Below are 11,382 nucleotides of genomic sequence, written 5' to 3' on the forward strand. Positions count from 1 at the left end.
AAGCTTGAAACTCCTCAAGCACCCAGGGCCAGATAAAGATCTGCCTCCTACGCTGGGGGCGGCACACACATACACACACACACACATACACACACACACACACACACACACACACACACACACACACACACACACACACACACACACACACACACACACACACACACACACACACACACACACACACACTGTCAGATAGGGGCCTAGCTGCACACAGGAGCCAAGGGAACGCAGGCCCTCCCTCTCTCCCCTCCTACATCACCCCCACGCCAACTCACACAGGCTACCCAACACCTCTGACGCCTCCATCCGGTCACACACATACCCACTAACACGTAGACTTCACACAAGCAGGTCCCTCTAGGTGACCCCAGCGTCTCACCCTCCTCCCAGCCTGCAACACACCATCTTTCCGAGACTCCCATTTCACCCACCCTTCCAGGAAGCCCCTTACTCCGTTTAGCATTCAGAGATGACTGTTTTTTTTAGTTTTTAATTTTGTGGGCATGTGGTAGGTGTCTATATTCATGAGGCACATGAGCTATTTTGATACAGGCATACAATGTATAATAATCACATCAGGGTAAATGGTGTATCCATCACCTCACGTATTTATCCTTTGTTTGTGTTCAAATCCAATTATACTCTTTTAGTTATTTTTAAATGTACAATAAATTATTGTTGACTAAAGTCACCCTGTTATGCTATCAAATACTAGACCTTATTCATTCTATCTAATTCTGTTTTTGTACCCAACAACAATCCCCACCCCTCCAACCCCCACTGCCCTTCCCATCTCCATCACCGCCCTTCCCATTTCCATGAATTCAATTGTTTTAATTTTTAGCTCCCACAAATAAGTGAGAACATGTGAACTTTGTCTTTTTGTGCCTGGCCTGTTTCACTTAATATAATTACCTCCAGTTTCAAACGTGTTGTTGCAAAGACAGGATCTCATTCTTTTTCATGACTGAATAGTACTCCATTGTGTATATGTACCACATTTTCTTTATTCATTCATCTGTTGATGGGCACTTAGGTTGCTTCCAAATCCTGGGTATTGTGAACAGTGCTGCAACAAATGTGGGAATGCAGATGTCTCTTCCAGATACTGATTTCCTCTCTTCTGGGTATATACTCAGCAGTGGGATTGCTGGATCATATAGTATTTCTATTTTTAGTGTTTTGAGGACTCTTCAAACTGTTCTTTATAGTGGTTGTACTAACTTACATTCCCACCAACAGTGTATGAGGGTTCCCTTTTCTCCCCACCCTCACCAGCATTCATTATTGCCTGCCTTTTGGATAAGAGTCATTTTAACTGAGGTGAGATAATATCTCATTGTAGTTTTGATGTGCGTTTCTCTGATGATCAACGATGTTGAGCACCTTTTCGTAGACCTATAAGTTTTCTTTTGAGAACTACCTATTCAGATCGTTTGCCCAGTTTTTGATGGGATTGCTATCATTTTTTTTCTGTAAAGATGTTTGAGCTCCTTATCTATTCCAGTTATTAATCCCTTGTCAGATAGTTAGTTTGCAAATATTTTCTCCCATTCTGTGGGTTGTCTCTTCACTTTGCTGATTGCGTCCTTTGCTGTGTAGAAGCCTTTTAACTTGATGTGATCTCATCTATCATTTTTGCTTTGGTTGCCTGTGCTGGTGGAGTATTGCTCAAGAAATCTTTGCCTAGTCCCATGTCCTAAAGAGTTTCCCCAATGTTTCCTTTTAGTAGTTTCATAGTTTGAGGCCTCAGATTTAAGTCTTTAATCCATTTGGATTTGATTTTTGTATACGAAGGGAGATGAGGGTCTAGTTTCATTCTTCTGCATATGGATATCCAGTTTTCCCAGCAACATTTATTGAAAAGACTGGCCTTTCCCCAAAGGTATGTTTTTGGCACCTTTGTTGAAAATGAGTTCACTGTAGGCATGTGGATTTGTTTCTGGGTTCCCTATTCTGACCAATGGTTCATTGGTCAATGTGTCTGTTTTTACGCTAGTGCCATGCTGTTTTGGTTACTGCAGCTCTGTGGTATAATTTGAAGTCAGATAATGTGATTTGTCCAGTTTCACTCTTTTTGCTTAGGATAACTTTGGCTACTCTGTGTCTTTTGGGGTTCCATATAAATTTGATGATTATTTTTTCTACTTCTGTGAAGAATGTCATTAGTATTTTGATAGGGATTACATTGAATCTGTATATTTCTTTGGGTGGTGTGGACATTTTAACAATATTGATTCTTCCAATCCATAAACATAGAATATCTTTTTATTTTTTGTGTCCTCTTCAGTTTCTTGCACCACCGTTTTATAGTTTTCATTATAGAGATCTTTCATTTCTTTGATTACATTTATTCCTAGGTATTTTATTTGTAGCTATCCCAAATGGAGTTATTTTCTTGATTTCTTTTCCAGATTGTTTGCTGTTGGTACATAGAAATACTACTAATTTTTGTATGTTGATTTTGTATTCTGCAGCTTAATTGAATTTGTTTATCAGTTCTCATAGTTTTGTGGTGGAGTTTTTAGGCTTTCTGAAATATAAGATCATATCATCTACAAACAAGGATAATTTGACTTCTTCCTTTCTAATTTGGATGCCCTTTACTTCTTTCTCTTGTCTGTTTGTTCTAGCTAGCACTTCCCAGAGATGACTATCAGGTCTTTGTGAACAATTTGATGGTCACTTACTGAACATTCTAGAACCTTCCTCTTCCTTTCAAGTCATGGTTCCTAATCCTTTTCCCCCTTTTTTGGTGGGGGAGAAGGGTGGTGTGGGAGCTCAGCTCAGGGCTCTTTTTTTTAAATGATGAAAACTTATGGACTGGTCTTTAGAAAAATGCACATGTATTTACGTGCTGCATCACAGCCCCATAGACCCTGTGAAGTTCCATCCTCAGAGCCCAGAAGCAGCAGCTCTGCTTCTTCCCTTTCCTGATTCCCTGCTTCAGAGGGGTTTTATTGCAAGCTGCGGCCTTTTTTTTTTTTTTTTTTTTTTGAGACATAGTCTAGCTCTGTCACCCAGACTGGAGGGCAGTGGCACAATCTTGGCTCACTGCAACCTCTGCCCACAACGTTCAAGCGATTCTCCTGCCTCGGCTTCCCGAGTAGCTGGGATTACAGGCACGTGCTACCGTGCCCGGCTAATTTTTGTATTTTCAGTAGAGACGGGGTTTCCCCATGTTGGCCAGGCTGATCTCGAACTCCTGACCTCAGGTGATCCACCCACCTCGGCCTCCCAAAGTGCTGGGATTACAGGCGTGAGCCACTGCGCCCAGCCTGCTACCTCTTCTGAGAAGAAGAGAGAGAAGAGCAGAGACGGCAGCTCTGCAAATGTGAGAAAGTGGAATTCAAGACTCCAAAAAGAGAATCAGGCCCAACTCCCATGTGCAAAGCCCGGTGCTGGAAAAGAAGAAGCGTGGAGCACTGCTGCCCAGGAGGAGCAGGACTGGAGATTGAGGCTGTGACCTAGGCCTCCCTGTGCTTCAGTGTGCACATCTATCAAATGAAGGGGAGAACTGGACAAGAAGGTGTGTATAAAGCATTTAATGTGACCGCACACTGCAGGCTTGCTGTAAGGACCAGTTCCTTCCACACTGCCCTTCCCTCTCCCCTAGAGTAAGGCTGTCTGGCGGCAGGAGAGGATACTAAACACAACAGCCACAACCATGAGAATAACAGCCAACATTTATTAAGCCTCAAATATTCCCGGAAGCTTTGCAAGAAATTAGGAACGCTGGTTGTCTCAGGGAGGAGAGCCAGGTCTGCCTGGCACGTACTGCCCAAGACTCTTCTTCCTCCTCATCCTGCTTTCCTTCTTTTATTTATTCAACAAACATTTACTGAGCACCCCAGATGCTCCAAAGACCAGGTCAGACACAGGAAGCCTGAGGCGGGCAGCCCAGGCCAGCGGGGTAGGGCCAAGGGAGGGAGGTAGTCCACTCTCCACCCTCGTGCCCCTGGGAGGTGCAGCAGCCAGGGAAGTGGGGAGCAGAATGGGGGACGGTGCAGCCCCCACATACAGAGTCTCCCACCCCAGGCGACAGGGGATGGAGCCAGTTCGTTCTTTTGTCAAGGGTCCTAGCCCAGAACACCTCAGATGGAGAGGCAGGGAGGGGGTTACGCAGAGAATGATCCTCCTTCACATCCTCTACGTTAACACCTCACGGCCTGTGGGAGCACATAGGAGGGACACCTGGTGGAATGGGTCCCCAGGCCATGGCATGCACCCTCCTCCCGGCAGCAGCTAGGCTCAGGCTCTGCTTCCCAGCCTGCCTTGCAGTGAGCTGGGGCTCCAGGACCAAGTCTGGCTAATGGGATGTGGGAGGAAGTGATTTGTTCTACTTCTAGGCCTAAAAAAAAATCTCACCTATGATCTCCTGTGTCTCTTAATCCCTCTATCTCTCTCTCTTTTTTTTTTTTTTTTTTAGACGGAGTCTTGCTCTGTAGCCAGGCTGGAATGCAGTGGCACGATCTTGGCTCACTACAACCTCCGAGTCCCTGGTTCAAACAATTCTCCTGCCTCAGCTTCCCGAGTAGCTGGGATTACAGGCACACACCACCAAGCCCAGCTAATTTTTGTATTTTCAGTAGAGATGGGGTTTCACCATGTTGGCCAGGATGGTCTCGATCTCCTGACCTCATGATCTGCCAGCCTTGGCCTCCCTAAGTGCTGGGATTACTGACGTGAGCCACCGCGCCCGGCCATCCCTCTATCTCTTTCTCTCTCTCCCCTCCCCTGCCAGAATCCAGTGAAGTTTTGGGTAGAGGGGCCGGAGTCCCTTGAAGGACAGGCCCTCACCCCTCCTCAGACAATTCACACTGGGCTATAACTTGAGTGAAAAATAAACCTCTATTGTTGGGCCTCTGAGACCTGGGGACTGCTGTTTCTGTTTTCTCTGACTCATACAGTCTGTCCCCCAGGTGCTACAGCTGAACATAAAACCAGGTGAGGAGGGGTGAGACAGGATGCCAGCAGAAGCCCAGAGGCATGGGTGGCCAGCAGGGGTGTGCAGAGAGGTGCACCTGCTTTCTTCAGCTCCTGCCCTGCTCAGAGCCGTGTCATCTCCCACCTCAGCAGGCCCATGGTGGCCTCTGCCCTGGTCTCCCTGTTTCTATTAATACTCCTGACTTTCTGGTCTGTTCTCCACTCAGTGGCCAGAGCAACCTTTCCCAAACTCAAATCATGTCATTTCACCCCCCAGCCACTCCCCATCACACACACTCAAACCTTCCCAGTGCATTCACAGTAAAATCCAAACTCTCAGTCTTGACCCACACGTCCTACAGGGGCTGCCCCATCTTCATCTCTCACCCTGCCTCTGTGCTTTCTCGCTCTGTCAGGGCTTTGTGCATGCTGAGCCTGCTCTTCCCTTGCCATTTTATAGGCCAGGAAACCGGGGCTCATGAGTCATCCTACCAGAATGTGGCAGAGCCAGGATTAGAACCTAGGTCTGTCCCAGAGGACATCCGATTCTCTCTGAGGCAACCTGAGATGTAATCCAGAAGCTTCTCTGATGGCAGGGCCCAGACAGAGCCCACTCAGGCCTACCCAGACCTGGGTCTCAGGAGTGCTGGGGTTTGGACCCAGCCTCCCCCAGGAGGACCCACGCCTTGCTCCCATAACTGCTTCTCTTACGTCTTCCACATTCCCACCTGAACCTCTGCACTGCGTCTTCATGGGTCCCACTGGGAACAAACTGCCTCATACCCTCTGTTTCCATGCACCCAGTCCCACAGCCCTCCCACCACTGGACCCAGACCCCTCTTTCACAGGGGCCATGGGATAAGGGCATATTGGGGGTCTTCCAGCCCTGATGTCCTTTCCTGACTGTGATTTTTCCCCTACCCATCACGGGGCTGTCTTTTCTGGGGCCAAGCCAGACTGCATCCTCCTCAGTCCTGGTATCTGCTAAACATCTTACCCTTCCTCCCTCTGCTCACTGGAGTGCTTGGCCCTTGCGCTCAGCCTCCCTCTCCACTCCACCTCCCACGAGATGTCAGGGTCCGCACTGCAGCCTCCAGCCTCCTGTTCCCTCTGACCTGCTCCATACCAGCCCCATGCCCAGGCCCGCACTTGCACCCTGCCATCATTCTGACCTGTGTTAATCGAGACCCCTTGAACTTCCACCTCAGCTCACCCCCTTGCTGCCATCACCGCCTCCACTGTACAACAGTGCCCCAGTTAGGATGAAGTTCAGCTGCGTGTGTCCAAAGAGAACAGAAGAAGAAAACAGTGACCTAAAATAAGAGAGGGTTTTATTTCTTTCATACATAAAAGAAGTCCAAAGGGAGGCCACCCAGGCTAGGTGGGGTGGCTTTATGATGTCAGGATCCTGAGCTAAATCTGTCTTGCTACTAGGGTCTCTTCAATATCCTTCTCCCATCTCCTCATAGACCAAGAGAGCTATTCAAGCTCCACCCATCACCTCTGCGTTCCTGCAGATGGAAGGGAAAGGAAGGAGAGAAGGAGAGCTCGCCTCTGCCTGTTAAGGACCCTTCCCCAAAGCTGTCATAGCCGCTTCTAATGTACATCCCACTGGCTACGCCTGAGTCACATAGCCAACCAAGCTGCAGAGGAGGCTGGGAGATGTAGCTGGCTATAAGTAGAGGGCACATGGGCAGTGGAGAGCAGGTTTGGGAGCACCATTCACTGTCTCTGCCACCGCCTGTCCTCTGCCATTGTGAAGACCTCCAGTATCTCCAGGGCCACCTCCCTTCCTGCCCTCCCTGGCTCAGCCAGCTGACACTGTCACCCACCCTCAAGTCCTTGTGTTCTGCCCACCCCTGCTCGGTGCTGTGACCTGTCTTCTGGAGAGTCAGCAGGTAGCCGAGTCCCCAACTGGAAAAAAAGTCCTGCCCTCTCAGTGCCGGGCCTCACCAGTGACCTGGTTTTGAGTCCTGGTCCCTGGTCAGGAGGATCACGGTACGCATAATTTGGTGTCTGACCCTCCGCCCAGTCCCCATCAGATTGTGGGGTACCCCTCATGACAAATGAGGATCACAAAGCTGGAGGGGCCCACAGAGGGGCCAGAGCAGAACAAGGAGAAAGAGCAGGCTAGCGGCCGACTTCCTGAGGGCTCTCCTCCGAGCATGCCCCTCTGCTGACACCTGCTCTTCACTGGAGGCGCCCCACCCACCAGTCCCTAAGACAGACTGTGGCCATTCTCCCTGACTCCTTCTCTCCCTCACCTCCTCCTTCCAAACCATCACCCTTATTTCTGCTTTGCCACAGTAGCCACCTCCATGCCAGTCCCCCAGGCTCCAGACCTGAAGCCCAGCGTTCTTCCCTGTTCATCTGGGAGCTGCCTGCTTCATAGCCACACCAGCACCAGCGCCCTGAGCAGCTCCTATCTCGTGCAAACCATGCCATTCCTTACCAGGATCGCTCCAAGGTGACCAGCTGTCCCTCTGTGCCTGGGACTGAGGGGGGTTTCCAGAACATGAGATTTACAGTGATATTCCTAGGACAAAGTTGGTCACCATATTCCCACCCTACTTACTCAGACTAATCAGCTCCCCGATTTAAAACCAGTCCTTCCCCGATCTCCCATTCTGGCCAAGGCAGATTCTGGGCACAAGCCAGTTACCATATCTCATGTCAGAGCCTTGCTTATGAGTCGACACCAGGAGCTCTTGGACAACAGGAACAGTGTGGGATTCATCCACACCACTCCAGAACCCAGAAAATTACCTGACATACAGACAGTGTCAATAAGAGGGGAAGGAAGGAAAAAAGGAAAAGAGAAAGAATCAAAAGTGCTAAGTCTCTAATACCCTGAAGAGTCCTGAGAATACACATTAAAAACACCAGGATAGCATATTTGAAGTTTCAAAAGCTTTGCCATCAAATGCAGGTTGAAAAGGCGAGTCACCCTGCTGGTGTGGGCTTCAAGCACCTCCCTGGAAGGCAATCTGACATCTACCAACATCTCTGACACGTGACCCAGCAATTCCACACCTAAAACTCATCAACAGAGTGACCCATGTTGAACATGTGTGTACAAAGTAACTCCTGCAGTCACGGGACCCGAGGCCAACAAAATGCGCATCCATAGGGGACAGATGATAAGCAAATTAGGGAACTTCCATCCGGTGGAATGCCATGTAGCTACGCCAAAATAGGAAGGGGAGGGCTGGGCGCAGTGGCTCATGCCTGTAATCCCAGTACTTTGGGAAGCTGAGGCGGGCTGATCATGAGGTCAGGAGATCGAGACCAGCCTGGCCAACATGGCAAAACCACGTCTCTACCAAAAATAAAAATTAAAAAAAAATTAGTCAGGCGTGGTGGTGGGCACCTGTAGTCCCAGCTATTCAGGAGGCTGAGGCAGAAGAATCACTTGAACCCGGGAGGCAGAGGTTGCAGTGAGCCAAGATCGTGCCACTGCACTTGAGCCTGGGTGACTGAGCAAGACTCCGTCTAAAAAAATAGGAAGGGGATGCTCTCTGGGTCCTGATATGGAGCAATCTCCAGGATGTACGGAGAAGAGAGAAAAAATGAAGTTCAGAATACATGTGAGTGCACCACCACTCAGGGAAACATAAAGGGGGTAAGCCCTGTGTTCGAAGGCATGAGTGTGGCATACATCTGTGAAGGTGAGTGGGAGCGTGTCTGTGAACTAGCATGTACCTGCACTGAACCACTCTGGCAGGAATCCCTGGAGACTGCTAGCAGCCAAGTCCTCCAGCCAGTTGCCTACCTGAAACTGTCCCTGAGTCACCAGGCCTGTGGAACCACCCATCCTCCGCCATCTTCACTATGCTGAGAGCACCCAGGGAGGAAAGCATTTTGTCCACAGCCACAACACTGGTTGGCAAAAAGGCGGACTCCTAACCCAGGTCTCCTCGCAGCCAGGCCAGTGTCCTGTGATGGGGACAGTCAGGAAAGCCAGTACCCACAACGGTTTCCGCTTTTCCCGTGGGAAACAGGTAGAGCGAAAACATTCTCTTTGCTTTTTCTTATTCTTGGGCAGGTTTCACCAAAATCTGCGATCTTTCTCAGAAGACAATCTAGGTGTTGCTGTGAGGAAAAAGGACGTGTGATGTTTGCAAAGTGTCTGTGAGAAGTTCCTCTCTATCAAGAAGTAACACTTGCTTGCTTTTTTTTTTCTTAGTGTTTTTATTAAAGAATCGGAAAAAATTAAAATGTCCGTCTAAGAAGGTTATGCCTGGCTGTCACCGTTGCCTGCAAAGTCTGCTTGGGGAAAAGCAAAAAATGCGGTCAGAAACGTGCTCTCACTCAAGAGTGATGATGCCCTCCGTCAGGCCTGGGTCCAGAAGCGGCCACCCTGGGCCCGCTGAGAACAGGGGACCCTGAACTCCTCCGAGCGGGAAAGATGCTCGTTTCAGGCAGGGGGAAGCAAAAAGGCAGGCTAGATCTGGGTATCACCTGGCCCTACAACATATATAGAGAGAAACTGTAAAACCTCTGCCTCTTGGTCTCTGCCTCTTGGAGTCTTAGCATTTGTGTTCCATTACCACTTCAAGAATCTAAACAAGGTGAGGCCGAGGGGAGAGAGGCAGGTGCATTTTGGCAGATCCTGAAACACGCCACAGTGAGGATGCAGAGGAAGATCTCCCCAGAACGAAGGGGCTGAACTGAGCCTGCAGAAGGGAAGTTCTAGACTAGGGCAAAGCCCCCAAAAGTGCCTGACCAGTGACAAGGATTCATGGAGAAGGACCCCCCACTTTGGGTGGCACTCAGGGGTGCTGGCGTGGGGGCCACCTGTTGTTATTCCCATGGTCCCCGCATCTGCAACCCAAAGCCTTCTCCACCTGTGTGCTCACACAGTGCCCAGCCTTGCTCCCAGCCAAGTTTAAAACATGATTCTCTTGATATCATTTCTGTGTATACAGGTTTGTGAGCACATTGCGAGGGCCACTGCCTTGTAAAGACCTCATGCATTGTAAAGACCTCCTTGAGTAAATAGCATTTTTGGACAATGAACAGTTAGCTAAAATATATCCTACTGTTGACCTCCCAACATCAAAGACTCTTCACATCCATGGCCAGAGGTAACTAGGCACACCCTTACTAACTGACAACACAACCCAGTGTCTGACTGGCCAGGACACTGATTGGCTGATGCAGTGACAGCAGCTCCCTGTGGGGAGCAGAGGGATGGCAGCTTGTCCGTGGCTAAGGGAGCATCACTGGAGTGTATGAGATTCAGCGGGGCCTCACTCTTTCTCCAGGCAGGCCCAGTGGGTACAGGAGAAGGTGAGGGCTAAAAGAACCAGTACCACGCAGCATGATCACTAAGGAAGCTTAGTCTCTCCTTCAGGGAGGGTTTGGGCAGGGAACTGAGATGCCCATGGGGGCCAGGTAGGAAGTGAAGTTACATCAAGTGGACAGGTGGGGACCATGGCACATTGGAGACTCCAGCTACAGGAGAAATGGCAGATGGAGATGTCTGCATCATAATACCAGGAAACTCAATTTCCAAAAGAAGCTAAAATTGGCATTTTTAAAAACGTGAAAGGCCAAGGCAGGTGGATTGCTTGAGCTCAGGAGTTTGAAAGCAGCCTGGCCAACATGCTGAAACCCTGTCTACACCAAAAAAAAAAAAAAAGAAAAAAAAAAAATTTAGCCAGGCGTGGTGGTGCATGCCTGTAGTCCCAGCTACTCGGGAGGCTAAGGTGGGAGGATCGCTTGAGCCTGGGAAGCAGAGGTTGCAGTGAGATCGTGACACTGCACTGCAGCCTGGGTGACAGGGCGAGACTCAGTCTCAGAAAAACAAACAAACAAACAAAAAGACTGGATGCAGTGGCTCACACCTGTAATCCCAGCATTTTGGGAGGCCAAGGCAGGTGGATCACCTGAGGTCAGGAGTTTGAGACCAGACTGACCAACATGGTGAAACCCCGTCTCTACTAAAAATACAAAATTAGCTGGCGTGGTGGCACACGCCTGTCGTCCCAACTACTTGGGAGGCTGAGGCAGGAGAATTGCTTGAACCCCGGGAGGTGGAGGTTGCAGTGAGCCGAGATCGTGCCACTGCACTCCAGCCTGGGCCACAGGCAAGACTCCGTCTCAAAAAAAAACAAAACCAAAAAACGTGAAAACCTCCCATTTAAAATAGTCGCCATTAATTCTAAATTAAACATGCAACAAAACTCCACCACCACAGCCGGCCCATATGTGAGGAAGCGCCACTTTCAGAGGGAGGAGTGCAGCTGAGGGCGGCATTGACAAAGGGACCCTCTGCCAGCCCTGTTTCTTCTCAGGTGCTGTCCTGGATATTTAGTTTACATCTGGGTGCGCTGCATCTTTGCAAACCTTTCTTGTGTTGGAGTCATCTCCTTTTTTAGGAGTCCCCTACCCTAACCAGTAAGCTGAAACTGCTTTTCCAGCCTCCCCTGCAGCTGGGACATAGGCTTG

The sequence above is a fragment of the Pongo abelii genome, chromosome 23 (assembly GCF_028885655.2).
Source record: "Pongo abelii isolate AG06213 chromosome 23, NHGRI_mPonAbe1-v2.0_pri, whole genome shotgun sequence".
Lineage (NCBI taxonomy): Eukaryota > Metazoa > Chordata > Mammalia > Primates > Hominidae > Pongo > Pongo abelii.